This window comes from Cervus elaphus, chromosome 8 (assembly GCF_910594005.1).
Source record: "Cervus elaphus chromosome 8, mCerEla1.1, whole genome shotgun sequence".
NCBI lineage: Eukaryota > Metazoa > Chordata > Mammalia > Artiodactyla > Cervidae > Cervus > Cervus elaphus.
In genome coordinates, this window is record NC_057822.1 from 14,538,429 (window position 1) to 14,557,971 (window position 19,543).

A 19,543-nucleotide genomic window follows, 5' to 3' on the forward strand; every position below is an offset into this window, starting at 1 on the left:
AATAACTAGTTAGAGTAACTAATTAGTTGGCTAGTTTGCTATCCTCAGGTACACTGTGGTTCTGAAATGGTCACTCTCTCTGGGTATACATATATGATGAAACCAGTCAAATTTTTTTGTGACCATTTGTATGTAACTTAAAATTCTTGGTCACAATAAAATGTGTGGTAATAAAATTCTAAAATGTTTACATTTTCTACTCAATTAAAGCAGTGTTTTAAAGTGGTCTGCATAACTAGTAATATTATTACTGTGGTAATATCTAACATCTCTCAGGGGCTTTTTCTAAGACAGTCACTGTTATAAGCACTTTCAGTTCAGTTCAGTTGCTCAGTCGTGTCCGACTCTTTGCGACCCCATGAACTGCAGCATGCCAGGCTTCCCTGTCCTCACCAACTCCCAGAGCTTACTCAAACTCATGTCCATAGAGTTGGCAATGCCATCCAACCATCTCATCCTCTGTCGTCCCCTTCTCCTGCCTTCAGTCTTTCCCAGCATTAGGGTCTTTTCCAGTGAGTCAGTTCTTTGCATCAGATGGTCAAAGTATTGGAGTTTCAGCTTCAGCATCAGTCCTTCCAGTGAATATTCAGGACTGATTTCCTTTAGGCTTGACTGTTTTGATCTCCTTGCAGTCCATGGGACTCTTCAAAAGCATCAATTTTTGGCACTCAGCTTTATAGTCCAACTCTCACATCCATACATGACTACTGGAAAAACCAGTACTTTACTTGGATTACCTTTTCTTTTACTATGTCCCATAACTCTGGAAGATATTATTGCTAGTCCCATTTTACAGATGAAGAAACTGGGACGTTAACGTCCCAGGAAGGTTAACGTATGGCAGAGCCAGAATTTGCACCGAGGCAGTCTGATTCCAGAGCATGTGTCGTCAAGCACACTGCTCGATACTGCAGCTCACAGACAGACCAGTCACCCTTCTGCTTATATATTGAGGCAGCTGATGTGCTAATATGTCACCTGGGCCCAGTTGCAGGAAAGAGAAACCACTCTAGCATTTTAGTCTGTTTGCAGAGTCAGTGGAAGGGCTGGGAGGCGTGGGCCTTCAGAAATTATCCCCAGCCCCAGACTACCTATCAGGCCCTTCAGGGGAGGGCCACCACAGCCACATCTGAGTTCCAGATGACATTTCTCGCTGCAGTTCAAGGGTCAGGAAATTGCTATTCTGAAACTGCCCCTCAACACGCACCAAACTTGTCTCTTGACAGCTGTGAGGTTTGGGACGCTGAAACACTGCAGAAAAACCCAATGTTTCCATAAATGTGCTTGCCAGCATTAACAGCCAGAAGAGCAGAAAGACGGCTCCCGCCCCATTTCTGCCTTCCAAATCTCACGAAACAGCTGATGGATAGACCCCATTTCATGTGGGGAAACATAACTGTAGAGGAGTCTGGGAAATGGACATTTTAATTTTCCACAAGGAAGTTAGAAAGGATGCTGGGGGGTAATATGCAAATTTACTCAGGTAATTTTCTGCTAGGGTAGAATTTGGTGGTTATCACTAAAGATGACGTTTCATCAGTATATATAAACTTTCTGGTACAGACTATGTTCAAAAATCAGTTCTCTTTTTAAAAAGCCCCAGAATTAACTTTACTTGCCTCTGTACAGACCCAGTATAGTGGACAGTGCTAGTTAGTTTTCTTAAATAACATTGTTTAAATAGCTAAAGCTAAATAGTTATAGCTATCAAAGTGAATACCCTTTACTGAGTGCTCTTCTCACTCACTGGGGCTAGGAGTGGATGAGCTTTAAGGGTTGGGAGGAGTTGTCTTCAAAAGTTATTGGGCTTCCCTGGTGGCTCAGTGGTAAAGAATCCTCCTGCCAATGCAGGAATCAGAGGTTCGATCCCTGGTCCAGGAAGATCCAACGTGCCACGAAGCAAGTAAGCCTATGCACCACAGCTGTTGAGCCTGTGCTCTAGAACCTGGGAGCCACAACTGCTGAAGCCTGCAGCCTGGAGAGTTCATTCTCCACAGGAGAAGCCACTGCAAGGAGAGTAGCCTCCGCTTGTTGCAACTAGAAAAAAGCCCATGCAGCAACAAGTACTCAGCACAGTCCCCCCAAAATTAAAAAGGTTATTTATTTTGTTCCCCCAACTACAGAGTCCTAGTTTACCTCTAAATTAGACCCTGCTGTTTTAATGATGGGTATTTCTTAAAATCCTTTTCACAGCCAATTCTATTCTTTGCTGTTCTTCAAATGTAAACACATAAAAGATGTTGATAACCCATCTCCACAGGTTTGCTGCTTCCTGGCTCCCTCACCTTTTGCTCTCAGTTTGTTTTTTGTCCCTTTATGTAAAAAATGTTTTAAAAAGTCTCCCATTCTTCCCAGCTGTAGAGACTGTGGGAATTTTTTTTTTTTTTTTTTAATAAACTTTGCCAATCATAAGAGGAAATCACATTGAACTTTATGGAATACTCAGGTCATCTTGGCTCTTTTCTCTTTTGGTTGCTGCTCAAAATTTTTTTGTTGTTGTTAACTTCCAGGTCAGTGTTTTGAACAGCAGTGTTTTTTTTTTTATTTTGAACAGCAGTGTTTTGAATGCTTTAATTTGCCAGAATTCAGACCTCCTCATGAGTGGGTAACCGACGTGTTTATTAACTAAAGTATATTTTGAGCAGTTATCTTTTGTCTGGTGGTGTTTTCAGGATGCTTATTTAAAAGTTATTTCATCTCAAAAAAAAAAAAGTTATTTCGTTTCATTTTCTTCTTTATAATTGCTTATATTTTAAAATTTTTTTCTAAAAGTATATAATGCTTTTATTTTCTTTTTAAATTTAATTTATTTATTTTTGACTGTGCTGGGTCTTCATTGCTGTGCGGGGGCTAGTCTCATTGCAGTGGCTTCTCTTGTTGAGGAGCACAGGTTCTAGGGAGCGTGGGCTTCAGTAGTTGCAGCACTCAGGCTCCGTAGTGGTGGCATACGGACTTAGTTGCTTTGTGGCACGTGGGATCTTCCTGGATCAGGGATTAAACGTGTGTCCCCTGCATTGACAGATGGATTCTTTACCACTGAGCCACCAAGGAAGCCCTATAATACCTTTTTAAAATCAGAAATAACCTGTATTATTTTAAAAATGATTTCGTTAATTTAGTCAAAATTATTTTGATGGGAATTCTTAGCTTAATTGATTGATTTAAAAAGCATCTAATTCATTTTTCCACTGCCTGTGAACATAAAGCCTTAATAGTCTCCTCATTAACAAAACTTCATCAATGAGCAAAATAGTTGAACGGATTTTTTTTTTTTTGGTAATGACAAAGGTTTGGGTTAGAGTAGAAATGCACGGGCTCAGTTATTTTATGGCATGTAGAGTCTTCCCGTACCAGGGATTGAACAGGTGTCCCATGCGTTGCAAGGTGGACTCTTCACCAGTGGACCATCAGGGAAGCCCAAAACTGAAACATTTTTAATACAAGAATTCTTACAGCTGCTCCTGCAAATTGAGATACACTGGTTCAATCTGGCAAACAAATGAAAGATCTGGGTGACTGTAATGGGACTTTGTGAACATATGTAGTAGAACTTTTTCCTCCACTCTCCTCTTAACCACAGAGTTTTAAAGAAATGTTTAACTTTGTAAGTTGAATCTTTAAAGCTATTCTGTTTGGTTTTCTTGCAAATCATATTGATGTCATTTGTAGGAAAAGGGTAATAGAACATATGTTGGCCTGCCTTTGAACAGCTGTTGTCTTAAAAAGTTTATTTTATTCTTAAAGTTGAAAAGTATGTTTGCTTTCAGTCTGCCATAATATTTTTTAATTTTGGAAATCTTTATTACAGACTTTAATATTAAGAGGTTCAGGATTCCCATTAACTAATATTCTGTGCTAGATGATCTGTTTTTACAGTCTAAAGAAATGATTCTTGATAAATGCTCCTATATAATTTATTTCCATAAATATTTATGTACCTTAGCAGTCGTTTCTGTCTCTTATTACAAATGTTTATTATAAATAGCTCTTTTCTCTCTCTACAGGACAATCCTTCATATACAGACTGCGTCACTTGGACTGTTCCATTTTTATTCTATTCAACCAGCTTAGCAGGGTTTCAAGAACAGTATTTATAAATTTCCAGGTATGAAAAATTTTAATTGTTGATATTATACCTAAGTGAAATATATAGATAAAAAGAGTTTTTCAATTATAGATTTTATATATCAGAGTATGGGTTTATTGCTTGAAAATTCACTATGTAAAACATTCAGCATTCTGATCTTGGCCAGGTCTCCCTGCTCACTTATGGCTAAATTTTCAATTCATTGCCCATCTTATGTGTATATATCTCTACCATGCTGCCTTTTTTTAAAAAATTATTTATTTATTTGTCTGTGTTGAGTCTCTAGTTGTGGCCCATGCACTCCAGAGTTCATGGGCTCAGTAGTTGCAGTTCATGTGGGATCTTAGTTCCCCAATCAGGGATCAAATCCAAGTCCCCTGCATTGTAAGGTGGATTCTCAACCGCTGGACTGCCAGGGAAGTTCCTCTTCCACTCGGCTTTAATCAAAGACTCATTACCTAACAGCTAGAGATTATCTAGACCAATCCCCTCAATTTGCAGAGAAGGAAATGAAACCTAGAAAGGTGAAGTTGCTTGTCCCTGCACATATAGCTAATTTAGTGGCAGAACTCTGATCTCCCAGCTCTCCCAAGACCACCATGAAGGACTATAGCTTACCAGTTACATCTTGCAGCTTTGAAGTCACTTTCTGAATTAATATCGCCCCCACTTTTTTTTTCTCTAGGCTTCACTGCAGCTTATGGGATTTTAGTTCCCTGACCAGGGATTGAACCCCCAGCCCTCAGCAGTGAAAGCTTAGAGTTCTTAACCACTGGACCACCAGGGAATTCCCTGGGTTAATATTCTTTTCTGTAAAATGGAGCTAACAATACTATCTACCTTCAGGTTGTTGTGTGTCAGGATTCATTGCTATTATTATTGCCGTGGCCCTTTCATTTCTCAATGTGTAGACCCCTTCACTGCTTCCTAAAGCTCCTCACCCTCGGTGTACGTGTCACATGCTCTCCTGATTCTTCTTGTATTTCTCTGTCTGTATCTCTGCCTTCTCTTCCCCATTCTGCTCCACAGTCAGGGCGGTCCTCCAGCTTCTCCCCTCTGCCCGAATTTCCTCTGAGCCTCTTCTTCTCTATTTGCAGATCTCTCCCACATCACCACCTTCAAGTCTGATGTCCCCTCTGAACTTCAGACTAGGATTTCCAGTAGCCCTCTGGCCATGGCTACCTGATTTCCCACTCGTATCAGACACCATGTACTTAAAACCTAATTCATTGCTTTTTCCCTAACTTGGCTTTTTTCCTTCTGGCTTTCTAATTTCTGTTAGTGATACTGCTAAGCACAAAATCAGTGGGTTCTCTTTCTTTCTTTCTAGACTTCCACAGCCAATTACAAATCATGGTACACTTTGGTACAATTAGGCAAGTCGAATAAGAGTTAGAAGAGCTCTGGAGACTGCAGTGGGGCTCTCTGAACATACACAGTAGAATTTTTCAATCAGCCATCAAGACCCATGGATTTATTTCCCACTCAGGTCATTTGTATCTTTTCCTTCCTTCCCATTCCTGCCATCATCACTGTGTTCAGACCAGTGAGCAGATTGACAGTTGCAATAGTATAGCTGTTTGTTCACCTGACACTCGCTTGGTTTGTTCTCTTTCTCCCAAGAAATATAACCTCTTGACGTTTCATAATGGAATGTGATCTTGTCACTTGTTCACGTGGCACATGAATCTTGACATAGGTAGACACAAAATATCATTACTCTGTGAGCTCCCAAGATATCTTAATCATGAATTACAACCTAGATCTGGACAAATGTGAGACTGATAGTTAATATTTCACCCACTTGCTTGACACACTTAAAAAATTTTTTTAATATATATTCATATGATTGAAAACTCAGAATGTTAAAAAAGTATACCATATAACGTCTCCTCTCCATCTTTGCCTCTGTCTCCCAGATCCCACCTTGCCTCCAGTTAGCAACCTCCGTCCTGGTTTTCCAGAGTTTCCACTTTTTTTCCTTATAATTTGTGTGTGTGTTCCTTGCTTTTTAAAAAGACTTAACTATGTGTATCATGTGTCATGTTTGTATCTTAGCCATCTTCCCATATGACTTTCCTCCCCTACTGATGGACGTTTTTCTGGTCTTTTGCTATTCTAGACGGTGCTGCGGTGAATAACTATGCACACGTGTCACTTTGATCATGTACCAGTATGCTAGAGCTAGTGCTTCGTTGCTGAGTCGTGTCTGACTCTTTGCGACCCCATGGACTATAGCCCGCCAGGCTCCTCTGTCAATGGAATTTCCCAAGCAAGAATACTGGCCTGAGTTGCCATTTTTTCCTCCAGTGAATCTTCCTGACCCAGGGATTAAACCCATATCTCTTGCGTCTCCTGCATTGGCAGGCGAATTCTTTACTACTTTGCCACCTGGGAAGCCCCATGTACTAGTATGCCTGTAGGATAAATTCCCAGGAGTGAAGTTGCTTGGTCAGAGAATATATGCATTCATAATTTTGAAAACTGTTGCCAAATTGCCCTCCATGGAGTGACACCAATTTGTATTCCTCCCAGTCAAGATTGAAAGTGCTTACTTTCCCACAGTCTTATCAATATTATCAAATGTTTGGATTTTGTTGCTCATTTGAGGGAGGAAAAATGAAACATCAATATAGTTTTGATTTGCATTTATATTTTTATGACTGAGGTTGAACATCCCTTCATCTGATATTTGTATTTCTTTTTCTGTGAACTGTCCTTTGTCTTATTTTTTCTTAGGTTATCATTCTTTTCTAGCCAATTTCTTAGAAGCTTAGTGTATATTATGGAGATTGCCATTTCTCTAATAGATGTTTTTGCCATGTTGTCATTTGTCTTTCGCCTTTTTGTAGTATATTTTGTCATACAGAATTTTGTTTTATCTTTATGTCGTCACACGTATCAGTCATTTATGACTTTTGTATTTTGAGTCATGGTTATAAAGGCCTTTCCCAATTTGAGTTTATAAACCTTATATTTTCTTAGCACTTTTATGGACTTATTTTCACATCTAAGTCTTTGATCCATATGGCATTCATCCTGGTATGAGATGGAGGTGTAAATCCAGCTTATTTTTTTTTCCAGAAGGCTAAAAATTGTCCCAATGTCACTTAGTAAATTGCTCATCTTTTTACCACAGGTTCATCATATATTAAATTCCCACATATATTGGGGTACTTTTCTGGATTTCCTAGTATACTCCACTGGTCTGTCTTTGTCTTTATCATCAGCATCACAGTTTTAATTACTGATGAAGTATATAATATAACTGAATGTTTGTTGGTACTAATTCTCTCTCTTCATTCTTTTTCAAAATTTAACTGGCTGTTGTATATTTATTTTTCCATAAAACTTCAGCATCAACTTGTATTGATCTTAGAATGACCTACTGGTATTTTTATTATGATCATGTTATATTATAAAATGACTTAGGAAGAATCGGCATCGTAATATGTTGAGTGTTCCTATTCAAAGAGTTTGATTTTCTGTAGTCTTCTCTTATGTCCTTAGGTTTTTTCATGAGTCTTATGCATTTCTTGTTAAATTTATTCCTCCATATTTTGTATTTTTAATGTTGTTGAAAACCGGAGTCCTTTATTTCATTATATTTCTTACCTGGTATGGTTTTTTTTGCACATATATACATATATATATATATAAGTTAATGATAATGATTTCTATTATGAATTTCATAATCTCCTACTCCCTGTTAATACTCTTTTTGTTTGTGGTAATTTTACAGTTGATTCTCTATCATTTTCCAGGTATATAAGCATATCCACAAAGTGATAATTTCACCTCATACTTTCTAGTTCTCCTTTCTCTAGTTTCTTTCTCAAGTCTTATTGCATTGGCTAATGTCTCCAGAATGATGTTAAATAATATGTAGTGGGAATAAATGGCATCCTTGTTCTGTGCTGACTTTACTGGGTAACTTCTATTAAATGCTAGGTTTGGGGCTATAATAGATATATTTTTATCAGGAACAAACTTTTAATAGATTATAGACCAGACTCTGTGCCATAAAATAGAGATTAAAAAAATAAAATGAATATGACTATCCCTGCCTTCAAAGAGTTTATAGGAAAAGATAGGTACAAAAATTAGTGTGAAAGGTGTCACCTTAAAGTTATGTGTGGTTCACAATGGGGACACACAAAAAAGGTGATAACTAATCAGCTTGAACCCCATGTCAAGAGAAAATTCTAAAGAACAGCGTACTCTTAAAACATATTGGCTTAGTTTGCCTTTGAAATGCTTTCATTGAATTAATTATAGAATGTCCTTGACTTTAAAGTCAGGATATAGGGAAAGTCATGTAAATAACCTTTGTTATTCCTGCCCTGCAAGTAGGTTCATTATTATCATTTTTCTAGATTTATATATATGCATTAATATACAATATTTGTTTTTTTTTACTTCACTCAGTATAACAGGCTCTAGGTTCATCCACCTCACTAGAACTGGCTCAAATTTGTTCCTTTTTATGGCTGAGTAATATTCCATTGTATGTGTGCAGGGCAGTAATAGAGACGTATAGATATGGTAGGGGATGGAAAGGGTGGGACAAATTGAGAGAGTAACATTGAAACATATACATTACCATATGTAAAATAGCAGGAAGTTGCTATATAACACAGGGAGCTCATGACAACCTAGAAGGGTGGAATGAGATGCGGGGTGGAAGGGAGGTTTGAGAGGGAGGGGATATATGTCTACTTACGGCTGATTCACATTGTTGTTACAGCAGAAACCAGCTCAACGTTGTAAAGCAGTTATCTTCCAATTAAAAGCAAATTTAAAAAAAAGAACCTTGTTAGTTCAGTAAGGACATTAGTGAAGATATTTATTGAATGTCTCAAACATTAAATCAAGGCTGGGCTTCCCTGGTGGCTCAGTTGGTAAAGAATCCATCTGCAATGCAGGAGACCCAGGTTCAGTCCTTGGGTGGGGAAGATCCTCTGGAGAAGGAAATGGCTACCCACTCCAGTATTCTTGCCTGGAAAATCCCATGGACAGAGGAGCCTGGCTGGCTACAGTCCATGGGTCGCAAAGAGTCGGACACAACTGAGCAACTAAATCACCACCACCATACACAGAGACATGGTCTCTCCTCATATGATTATTACAGTGTAGAAAGGAAACACATATCCAAGCAGGCAAATAAAATGCATTCCAGCAATTGCCATGGTGTACATGTATACAGTGCAATGGGTCCTGGAAGAAATAGCAATAGCATGAACCCAGGAAAGTCAAGGAAAGCTTCCCAAGCGATGCTGTGTTTGAGCTGACGCTGAAGGAAGAGGAAGAGCTTCTCAGACTGAGAAGGGTGGTTTTATGTGTAGCATAGGAACAATATATAAAAAGCTTGGCAGCGTGAAGGGTATAATGTACCTGGGAATGGCATAGATCTTAAGAGTGGGAGGTAGGTAGCTGGAAGGAGATGAGCATACAGAGACTGGCAGAAGTTGGGTCCCAAGGGGTATTAAATCCATCCGTAGAAATATGGACTCTATCAAGGAGGCAGGAAGGAGCACTAAAGAATTTTAAACAGGAGAATCTGGAAAGATCACATACTTCAGGATGGATTGAAGGGTAAAAGATAAAAGGCAAGGAGACCAGTTAGGAAGTTTATTGTATTGGTCCACATATTCTCTATAATGACATTTAATGCCCTCAGAAGAATTCACATACAGATTCCTCCTAGGAGTTAGCGCCAGGAAAATGCTCATTTCATAGTGGGCAAATGTCGCAAGTATTATATAAATTGTTTGTACTTTTCTGTTTTGTTTTGTTTTTTGCCTTGGATTACAATACAAATGGTGTTCAGTGTAAACCTACAGAAACCATCCCATCTCCATTTTAAATTTCTATTGTAAAGTATGTTTCATATATATGTATTTAAAACTACTTTTAAAAGGATGTATGATGATTTTGGAAAATGTACACAAATGTAATGAAAAAATATAAATTCCTAACATCCTCTAGTGCCACCGCTCCCCAAGTGTTTCCATCCTAAATCAATGACATTCTACCTCCATCTCAACTGCAAATAGAACTCGTTACTTTGCAAGGGGGCAAATTCTGTGTTGAGCAGCTTAACCTGGTATTACTCAAAACAGTTTTCTTTTTTTTTTTTTTTTTTTCAAAAATAGTAAGAAATACTACATTTTACATCTTGACCACGACTTACCTGGTAACTCAGCTGGTAAAGAATCTGCCTACAATGCAGGAGACCCTGGTTCAATTCTTGTGCCAGGAAGATCCCCTGGAGAAGGGATAGGCTACACACTCCAGTATTCTTGGGCTTCCCTGGTGGCTCAGATGGTAAAGAATTGGCCTGGACACACCTGGGTTTGATCCCTGGGTTGGGAAGACCCCCTGGAGGAGGGCATGACAACTCACTCCAGTGTTTTTGCCTGGAGAATTCCCGTGGACTGAGGAGACCGGCAGGCTACAGTCCATGGGATCCCAAAGAGCTGGACACGACTGAGCGACTAAACACAGCACATCTTGACCTAATACACACCTGGGATTCTGTATATTAATCTATCTCTATCTGAAACAGAAAATTCATGTAAGAATTCTTACTACTTGCAATAAGCTCTAATATTTTAAATTCTATTTTGTGTTCTTTAAAATCCTACTTGTACACAGTAAATTGATTTCACAGCCCACTAGTGGACTGAGATAAGCAGTAAAATAACCACCGACTTAAAACTTTCCAAACCTTAGTTTCAGTTCAGTTCAGTTGCTTAGTCATGTCCAACTCTTTGCAACCCCATGGACTGCAGCGTGCTAGGCCTCCCTGTCCATCACCAACTCCTGGAGTCCACCCAAACCCATGTCCATTGAGTTGGTGGTGCTATCCGACCATCTCATCCTCTGTCGTCCCCTTCTCCTCCTGCCCTTAATCTTTCCCAGCATCAGGGTCTTTTCCAATGAGTCAGCTCTTCGCATCAGGTGGCCAAAGTATTGGAGTTTCAGCTTCAAAATCAGTCCTGCCAATGAACACCCAGGACTGATCTCCTTTAGGATGGACTGGATGGATCTCCTTGCAGTCCAAGGGACTCACAAGAGTCTTCTCCAACACCACAGTTCAAAAGCATCAGTTCTTCAGTGCTCAGCTTTCTTTATGGTCCAACTCTCACATCCATACATCACCACTGGAAAAACCATAGCCTTGACTAGACGGACCTTTGTTGACAAAGTAATGTCTCTGCTTTTTATTATGCTGTGTAGGTTGGTCATAACTTTCCTTCCAAGGAGTCAGCATCTTTTAATTTCATGGCTGCAATCACCATCTGCAGTGATTTTGGAGCCCAGAAAAATAAAGTCAGCCACTGTTTCCACTGTTTCCCCATCTATTTGCCATGAAGTGATGGGACCAGTTGCCATGATCTTAGTTTTCTGAATGTTGAGCTTTAAGCCAACTTTTTCACTCTCCTCTTTCACTTTCATCAAGAGGCTCTTTAGTTCTTCTTCACTTTCTGCCATAAGGGTAGTGTCATCTGCATATCTGAGGTTATTGATATTTCTCCTGGCAATCTTGATTCTAGCTTGTGCTTCCTCCAGCCCAGCGTTTCTCATGATGTACTCTGCATATAAGTTAAATAAGCAGGGTGACAATATACAGCCTTGACGTACTCCTTTTCCTATTTGGAAACAGTCTGTTGTTCCATGTCCAGTTCTAACTGTTGCTTCCTGACCTGCATACAGGTTTCTCAGGAGGCAGGTCAAGTGGTCTGGTATTCCCATCTCCTTCAGAATTTTCCACAGTTTATTGTGATCCACACAGTCAAAGGCTTTGGGATAGTCAATAAAGCGGAAATAGATGGTTTTCTGGAACTCTTTTGTTTGCTTGCGTATAAACATGAAGGCACTAGATCAAGACACCTGAGTTCAAAAAATCCCATCAAGTTCTCATTTTTAAGAAACTGTTCTTCATATTGAGTTAATATCTGCCTCCTTTTAGTCCTATCCATTGGTCCATTTTGCTTTTCAGAACCACATTAAAACATTTATTCAACAAATATGACTGAGCACCAGTGTGCCAGACATGCTCTGTGCTAAGGATGCCAAACAGTCAGGCCTTGTGGAACTTAACGTTCTAGTGATCAGGCCAGAGGACTCACCTACCGGAGCTTCTAGAAGAATAATTCCTCTTCTAGAGGAAGAGCTTCCTCTTCCACGTAGTTCTTCTTCAATATTAGAAGACAACTATCATTTTTCACTTTTATCTTTTCTCCTGGTTTCTAATGTATGACATAGTTTCTATGACAACAGCTGTTGAGTCATAGTGATCAACTGAAACTTCCCATACTAAAGATGGACTTGCCAAGGTAACCTCTAATAGTGATATTGAAGCAAAGATTTGTTTAAAGTTGGGGAACAAGTTATGTGAAGATCTGGGTGAGGAAGGTTCCTGACACAAGGACTATCAGGAGTGCATTGGCACATTGGGAAACATCAAAACCATTGAGGCTAGAGCTAGGGGCAGGTAGGGGATGGGAGGAAAGATCTTGCAGTCCTTTTAGATGAGGGTCATGATTTTGGAATTCTTTCTGAAAAGAAAACTTCTGGAAGTGTTGAGAAGAGGAATGATACAACATGACTTATATTTTAGCAGATCCCTCTGGTAAAAGCAGAGCCAGAAAGTTAAGGCGTTAGTCTGTTTATTCAAGTGTTCTTTTATGACCCTCCTTATAGAGTTTTATCATATGCTTCTTAAACTTCCTGCATATTTCTTAAGATATTTAATTTAAACAATTTTGCAAGAACCTTCCATTGCATTGGATAGCTAGCTACTCATTTTTGTGTGTTCACTTTGTGTGTTTTATACTGGATATCTTCACATATTCTCTTGTTTCTAGGAGTTGTTTTTTTTTTTTTACTTTATTAAGGTAAAATTTACATACAGTAAGAGGTACTGTGTTTTGATATGTATTCATGTCACCATTCAGTCACCATAAAGTCTATCACCCAGAACTTCCCTCTTATCTTCCCTGCCCCCCCCCACCCCCACCCAATGCCTTTTATCAGTCTCCTTTCTGTCACTCTACATTAGTCTTGCCTGTTTCTAGAATTTCATATGACTGGAATCACACACTATTGACTCTTTTGTATCTAGCTTTTTTTGTTGAGCTTTTTTGCTTTTGAGATTCATTCATGTAATTTTGTATATCTGAGGTTTATTCTTTTCTGTTGCTCACTGCTGTTCTTTGGTATGGATGTACCACAGTTTATCTATTCACCAGTTGATGGACATTTCTTTCTAGATGAGGATGAATGTGAGTGAAGCTGCTCTAAATTCTTGTACAAACCTCTTTGTGGACATATGTTTTCATTTCTCTAGGACAAATACTTAGGAATGAAATTCTTGGGTCCTGGAGTAGGTTTAACTTTACTGGAACTGCTAAACAGTTTTTCAAAGTAATTGTACCATTTTATATTCCCACCAGCAGTGTATGCGATCCAGTTTCTCCACATCCTTGTCAATACTTGGTACTGTCGGTCTTTTTAGTTTTAGCCATTACAGTGGGTGTGTAATGACATTTCATTGTTCATTGTGTATTTCCCTAATGGTTAATGATATTGAACATTTTTTCATATGCTAATTTGTGTATCTTTTAGTGAAATATCAGTTCAAATCATTTGCCAATGAGTTGTTTGTCCTATGATTGAGTTTTTTGAAGTCTTTATATATTCTAGATACAAGTCTTTAAAAAAAATATATTTATTTATGGCTGTGTTGGGTCTTCGTTTCTGTGTGAGGACTTTAGTTGTGGAGAGTAGGGGCTACTCTCTAGTTGCCGTGCATGAGCTTCTCATTCTGGTGGTTTCTCCTGTAGTGGAGCATGAGCTTTAGGGTGCATGGGCTTCAGTAGCTGCTGCATGTGAGCTCAGTAGTTGCGGCTCGCAGGCTCCAGAGCACAGGCTGATTAGTTGTGGTTCATGGGCTTAGTTGCCCTGAGGCATCTGGGATCTTTCTGGGCCAGAGATCAAACCCACATCTCATGCATTGACAGGCAGATTCTTAACCACTGGACCACCAGGGAAGTCCTGTCTTTCACTTTAGATTGGACTGATCCCAACATGTCCCAGATTATTTGACCTCTGAAAATGTCGATGAGGAGGCAAAACTCTCAGTCTTCATGGTGTTTGTCTCCTACCTTCTAGCACACATTTTTCTTACTAAGGTATCTAAGATACTTGCTACTTTCTTCTCATTATGTCCAATCAGCATTATAATATCGATGTAGTGAACTGTTGTCCCTGACAGGTGAAAACAAACTGCTACTTGTGTTTCTTGCTGATCCATATAGAGACAAAACTCTCTCAAGTCAATGATTATATTCCAAGGGCCTGGTACCATGTTGATTTGCTTCAATAGAAAGATCACATCTGGAACAACAGCTACAATCAGAATTACCCAGTAACTAAGCATACTCATGGAGAAGGAAATGGCAACCCACTCTAGTATTCTTGCCTGGAAAATTCCATGGACAGAGGAGCCTGGTGGGCTACAGTTCATGGAGTCACAAAAAGCTGGACACGACTGAATGATGAACAAGCATACTAAAATCTACAGTCAGTGCCCAAGACCTGTCCACCTTCTGCAGAGGCCAGAGAGGCAGATTAAATGCCGAAGTGATAGGAATCACTACCCTAATATCTTTGAAACCTTTGATGGTGGCACTGATCTCTGTATGTTTCCAACGGATTTAGTGTTGGTTTTGGTTTATGCTGGTAGGAAAGGAAAGTTAAGAATTTCTATTTGTTCCAAAGTCTCTGAGTCGTGTCCCACTCTTTGCAACCCCAGGAACTGTAGCTCCCCAGGCTTCTCTGTCCATGGAATTCTCCAGGCAAAAATACTGGAGTGGGTAGCCATTCCCTTCTCCAGGGGATCTTCCCAACCCTAGGATTGAACCCTGGTCTCCCACATTGCAAGCAGGTTCTTTACCATCTGAGCCACCAGGGAAGCCCAAGAGTACTGGAATGGGTAGGCTATCCCTTCTCCAGTGGATCTTCCCAACCCAGGAGTCAAACTGGGATCTCCTGCATTGCAGGTGGATTCTTTACCAGCTGAGTTACCAGGGAAGCCCCTTATCATAATAGCCCCCATACCATGATCAGGGAGCTACAGTGGGGCTTTTGCCAGTTGCTAAGTAGGGCTTTTGGAAATGTACTTCAGAAATAGGAAAAATGACCATAGGGTGAGATAGACACAGGCCAGAACTCCATTAACACTGCCTCAATAAATGCCTACTTTGATTGGTGGATCACGATGGCATTTTGGATACCCGGGGATTAATGCCCATTCAGAACCAGTATCTCGCAGTCCCTGAAAGATCTAGATAGTTCCTTTCTCCTAGTGTTCAGTCATCCTCGTAAATGGCTTCACTTACATTCATTTAGTAATGCCCTACTAGGACATTATTTCAGGTCCCTTGAGGAAGACTTGGAGGAGATTTTTAATATGTACTTGTGGGAATGTAGTGTCCTTCTTCAATCAAATGTTCTATAAATCCAGTTCTCTAAAGCAGCTTAGGTCTGAGGTATGGATGGCAGGCTATCATACTCCAATATGGCAAACCAAGTCTACTCCTGCTTAGTAGACCTAGAATTTCTGTTTGGTGGTTGGTTGGTTTTTTGTTATATAGACCAAGTTAATACTTTAGTAAGCTGTTTGTTTAGACAGTTCCCAGAGACGACAAGATCAGTTAGCCATCACCAAAGATCCATCCCTGCTGTTGTTGTTTAGTCACTAAGTCATGTCCGACTCTTTGTGACCCCATGGACTGCAGCATGCGAGGCTTCTCTGTCCTCCACTATCTCTCAGAATTTGCTCAGATTTATATCCATTGAGTCAGTGATACTATCTAACCATCTAGTCCTCTGCCAGTCCCTTCTTTTTTTGCCTTCATTCTTTCCCAGCATGAAGGTCTCTTCCAATGAGTCGGCTCTTTGCTTCAGGTGGCCAGGTACTGGAGCTTCAGCTTCAGCATCAGTCCTTCCAGTGAATATTCAGAGTTGATTTTCTTTAGGATTGACTGGTTTGATCTCCTTGCTGTCCAAGGAACTCTCAAGAGTCTTCTCCAGCACCACAGTTGGAAAGCATCATTTCTTCAGTGCTCAGCTTTCTTTATGGTCCAACTCTCACATCCATATATGACCACTGGAAATAGCATGTCTTTGCTTATATGGATCTTTATCAGCAAAGTGATGTCTCTGCTTTTCAATACGCTGTTCTAACTTTTCTTGTCACAGCTTTCCTTCCAAGGAGCAAGCATCTTTTAATTTCATGGCTGCAGTCACCATCCACAGTGGTTTTGGAGCCCAAGAAAATAAAATCTGCTACTATTTCCACTCTTTCCCTTTCTATTTGCCATGAAGTGATGGGACTGGATGCCATGAAGTGATGGGACTGGTTGCCATGATCTTAGTTTTTTTAATCTTGAGTTTCAAGCCACATTTTTTACTGTCGTCTTTCACCCCCATCAAGAGTCTCTTTAGTTTCTCCTCACTTTCTGCCTGGTATTCTTGCCAGGAGAATTCCTTGGACAGAGGAGGCTGGTGGGCCACAGTCCATGGGGTTGCAAAGAGTTGGACATGACCGAGCGACTACACTTTCACTTTTTCACTTTCTGCCATTAGAGTGATATCATCTGCATATCTGAGGTTGTTGATATTTCTCCTGGTGATCTTGACTCCAGCTTGTGATTCATCCAGCCTGGCATTTCACATGATGTACTCTGTATATAAGTTAAATAAGCCAGGTGACAGTATATAGCCTTATGTACTCTTTTCACACACAAAGGCTTTAGTGTAGTAGTGAAGCAAAAGTAGGTGTTTTTCTGGAACTCTTTTGCTTTCTCCATGATTCAATGAATGTTGGCAATTTGATCCCTGCTGTATATTATGGTAATCATATGTACGTCGTTGGCAGCATTTAACCACTGTCACTTGGCCTTTACCACTCTGGGATCTTTTATCATCCCATTTTAGTGAGGACTTTTTCTCCTGTCATCCCCATCCTACAGATGATAACCTCCATATCTAAGTGAAGGAAGTGTCCTCTGGACATTTGGGTTTCTTCCTCTACATTCCAGAATTTTTGGCATCTCAACTTCATTGAATATAGTTCACTCTTGAGTTCAAGTTGTGGTCAGCCAGTGAAACATTTTCAGAGACATTCCTAAGTGCTTTAACTCACTAACAACTCTTCCTGCATGATAATTTTACATTATCCTCCCTGGGAAATACTGGGATCTGACTCTGGCCGTGGTCTGGTGGTAGTGAGAAGTGGGGAGGTGTGTCTGGAGGAAAATTGGTATCTCCTTGCAAGGTAGTTGTCTCAGGTGAGTTTCTACTGTCTTCAAGAAAAGGAAGGCTGGTCTCCTCAGACTAGGAAGGACAGGCAGCTTCCTTGGTGAGGGAGGCTCTTGGGAATTTAAAGGTTCAAGGTTCTCAGATTGCCTGAATCTATTCAGATGTTCCCATTCCAAGCCTTAGGGTCTCTCTCACCATCAGTGCCTGTCGCATCAGAGACTTAGTCAGGATGTTAAAACAACCTGTGTTGTTATTTTGCAGCCCACACATTTGGGGTCTAATATTTAGCTATATGCACCATGTGACTTCACAGAGAGCTTCGTTTAGGGTCATTGTCAAAGTTCTTTGATTCTCTGATGGTGACTTGAGTTTAAAGACTGGAACTTATCGTTTCCTCTCTGTGAGTGCTTCAATACAGTCAGAGCAGATGGCCTCCCAAGTCCTTGTGGTCATCATTACTATCATGATGGTCAAATGCAGCAGCCACTTGGTCTCCCAAAGCATTGCCTTTGATAGGACTTCGTCCTAAGCAAACATGAGTGATGAGGTAGGTAATCATAATGCCACTACATTTCCATTTTCCATCAACAGTAAGCCCATCACTCTGTTCAAGCTCAAATAGTCAGCAAACCAATCCTCAAATCCTATTTCGGAGGGCCTATTTCCTGGGACCTTTTCTGTTGTTAAGATTGTATAGTAAGAGTCCTATCCAGAAAACAGAAGTCATTCCAGATATTCCAAACGGAGATAATATGCTACAGGAAATTGCAAGGGTGTGGGAAGGCCTGGAAGAGCATAAATGAGGATGGAGGCTGGAGGAACAAAAAAGAAGAAGGAAATGATACTCAGAGACCACAAGGGCTTAAGAGTTCACAAGCCCTTAAAGCTGAACCCACAAGCGTGTGCTGCCCTTCTGAAGACACAGTCAGTCTTGGATCTGCTGAAGAATTGCCACCTCAATCAGAACTTGAATCACCAAAAAGATTCTGTATCTGCCTCAGCTGCTGTCCAGAATCATCCCATCCTGCTACTATTATAGCAACTGTGAGAGCTAGAAGCTGGAAATTTCTCTCTTCCTCTGGTCTTCTGTTTCCATCATGACCCATTTAGCATATCTTACAGGAAATTAGCTGATGAAAGATCCTGGGTCATGAGATTTCAGACTCTCAGCCCCAGACTCTACTTATCAGAACATAACGGAATACAAAAGGGCAGTTGTTTGGCTTAAATAGCTATGCAATAGGTAAAAATGGTCAGTACAGAAACCAAAATCTGTTGCCTTAGTTACGAAAACCTGGCAAGAGCAAAGAACAAACTTACTCAACCCTAGATGGGTAGGTTAAGGAAAAACAGCAGTTTCTCCTGCCTGTCAGTTGCTATAGTCTAGCAATGCAACAGTTTCACCAATACAAATCCACTGAATATTTATTATCTACTATGGGTTAAGCTCAGGTTATGTTGTGATGCTTTAATCTTATGATTTGAGTGAAAAAGTATAAATCAGAGTAGATTAAAAATCAGATAAAAAAAAAAAATAAAAAAAATAAAAAAAAAATAAAAATCAGATAAACATTTTTATATTTAATGACTGTAATGCTACTGTATTACCCCATCCTCATCATTTTCACAAATAGTGATATTTACTTAGAGACCAAAGGCATCGGTAATGAGCTCCCATACTACTCCCTTCTCAGGTATCTGTACACTTTGTCACTTTCTCTTCCTATTGCAAAGAGGGCATCTACTCCCATCCCTCATTGATCCTTTCTTTTTTTTTTTTTTTTTGTGATCCTTTCTAATAGTAACCATTTTAATGTGTTCTCAATCTCTTTCTGCTTCATCTGGAAGTTTATTTCTTCAGTTATCTTTTTTTTTTTCTTTCCAAAATATTCAAATTCTTCTTCAGCCTTGACCCCACTTTCCCTTACTATCACTTCCTCCCTGATTCTCTTTCCCTTTACAGCAAAACTCTTTGAAAAGAGTTGTGTGTGCTGGTTTCTCTTGTCCCATTCTCCCTTAAACCCACCCTAACACACACATATACACACACTCTCCACTGATAAATCCAGTGGTCAACCCTTAGTCCTCATCTTAACAAAACTAACACAGTTGATCTACCTTTTC

General features: G+C 39.8%; 1 protein-coding gene across 2 annotated transcripts in view; it reads left to right on the forward strand.

Annotated features, from left to right (window-relative positions):
- Window positions 1–19,543, forward strand: part of ZBTB8A (zinc finger and BTB domain containing 8A) — a 55,444-nt gene that overhangs the window by 10,039 nt on the left and 25,862 nt on the right. For both annotated transcript variants that reach the window (XM_043909614.1, XM_043909615.1), the window contains one exon: window positions 4,005–4,105. The gene's annotated coding sequence lies outside the window, so the exon portion shown is untranslated. The remainder of the gene's footprint in view (window positions 1–4,004; window positions 4,106–19,543) is intronic.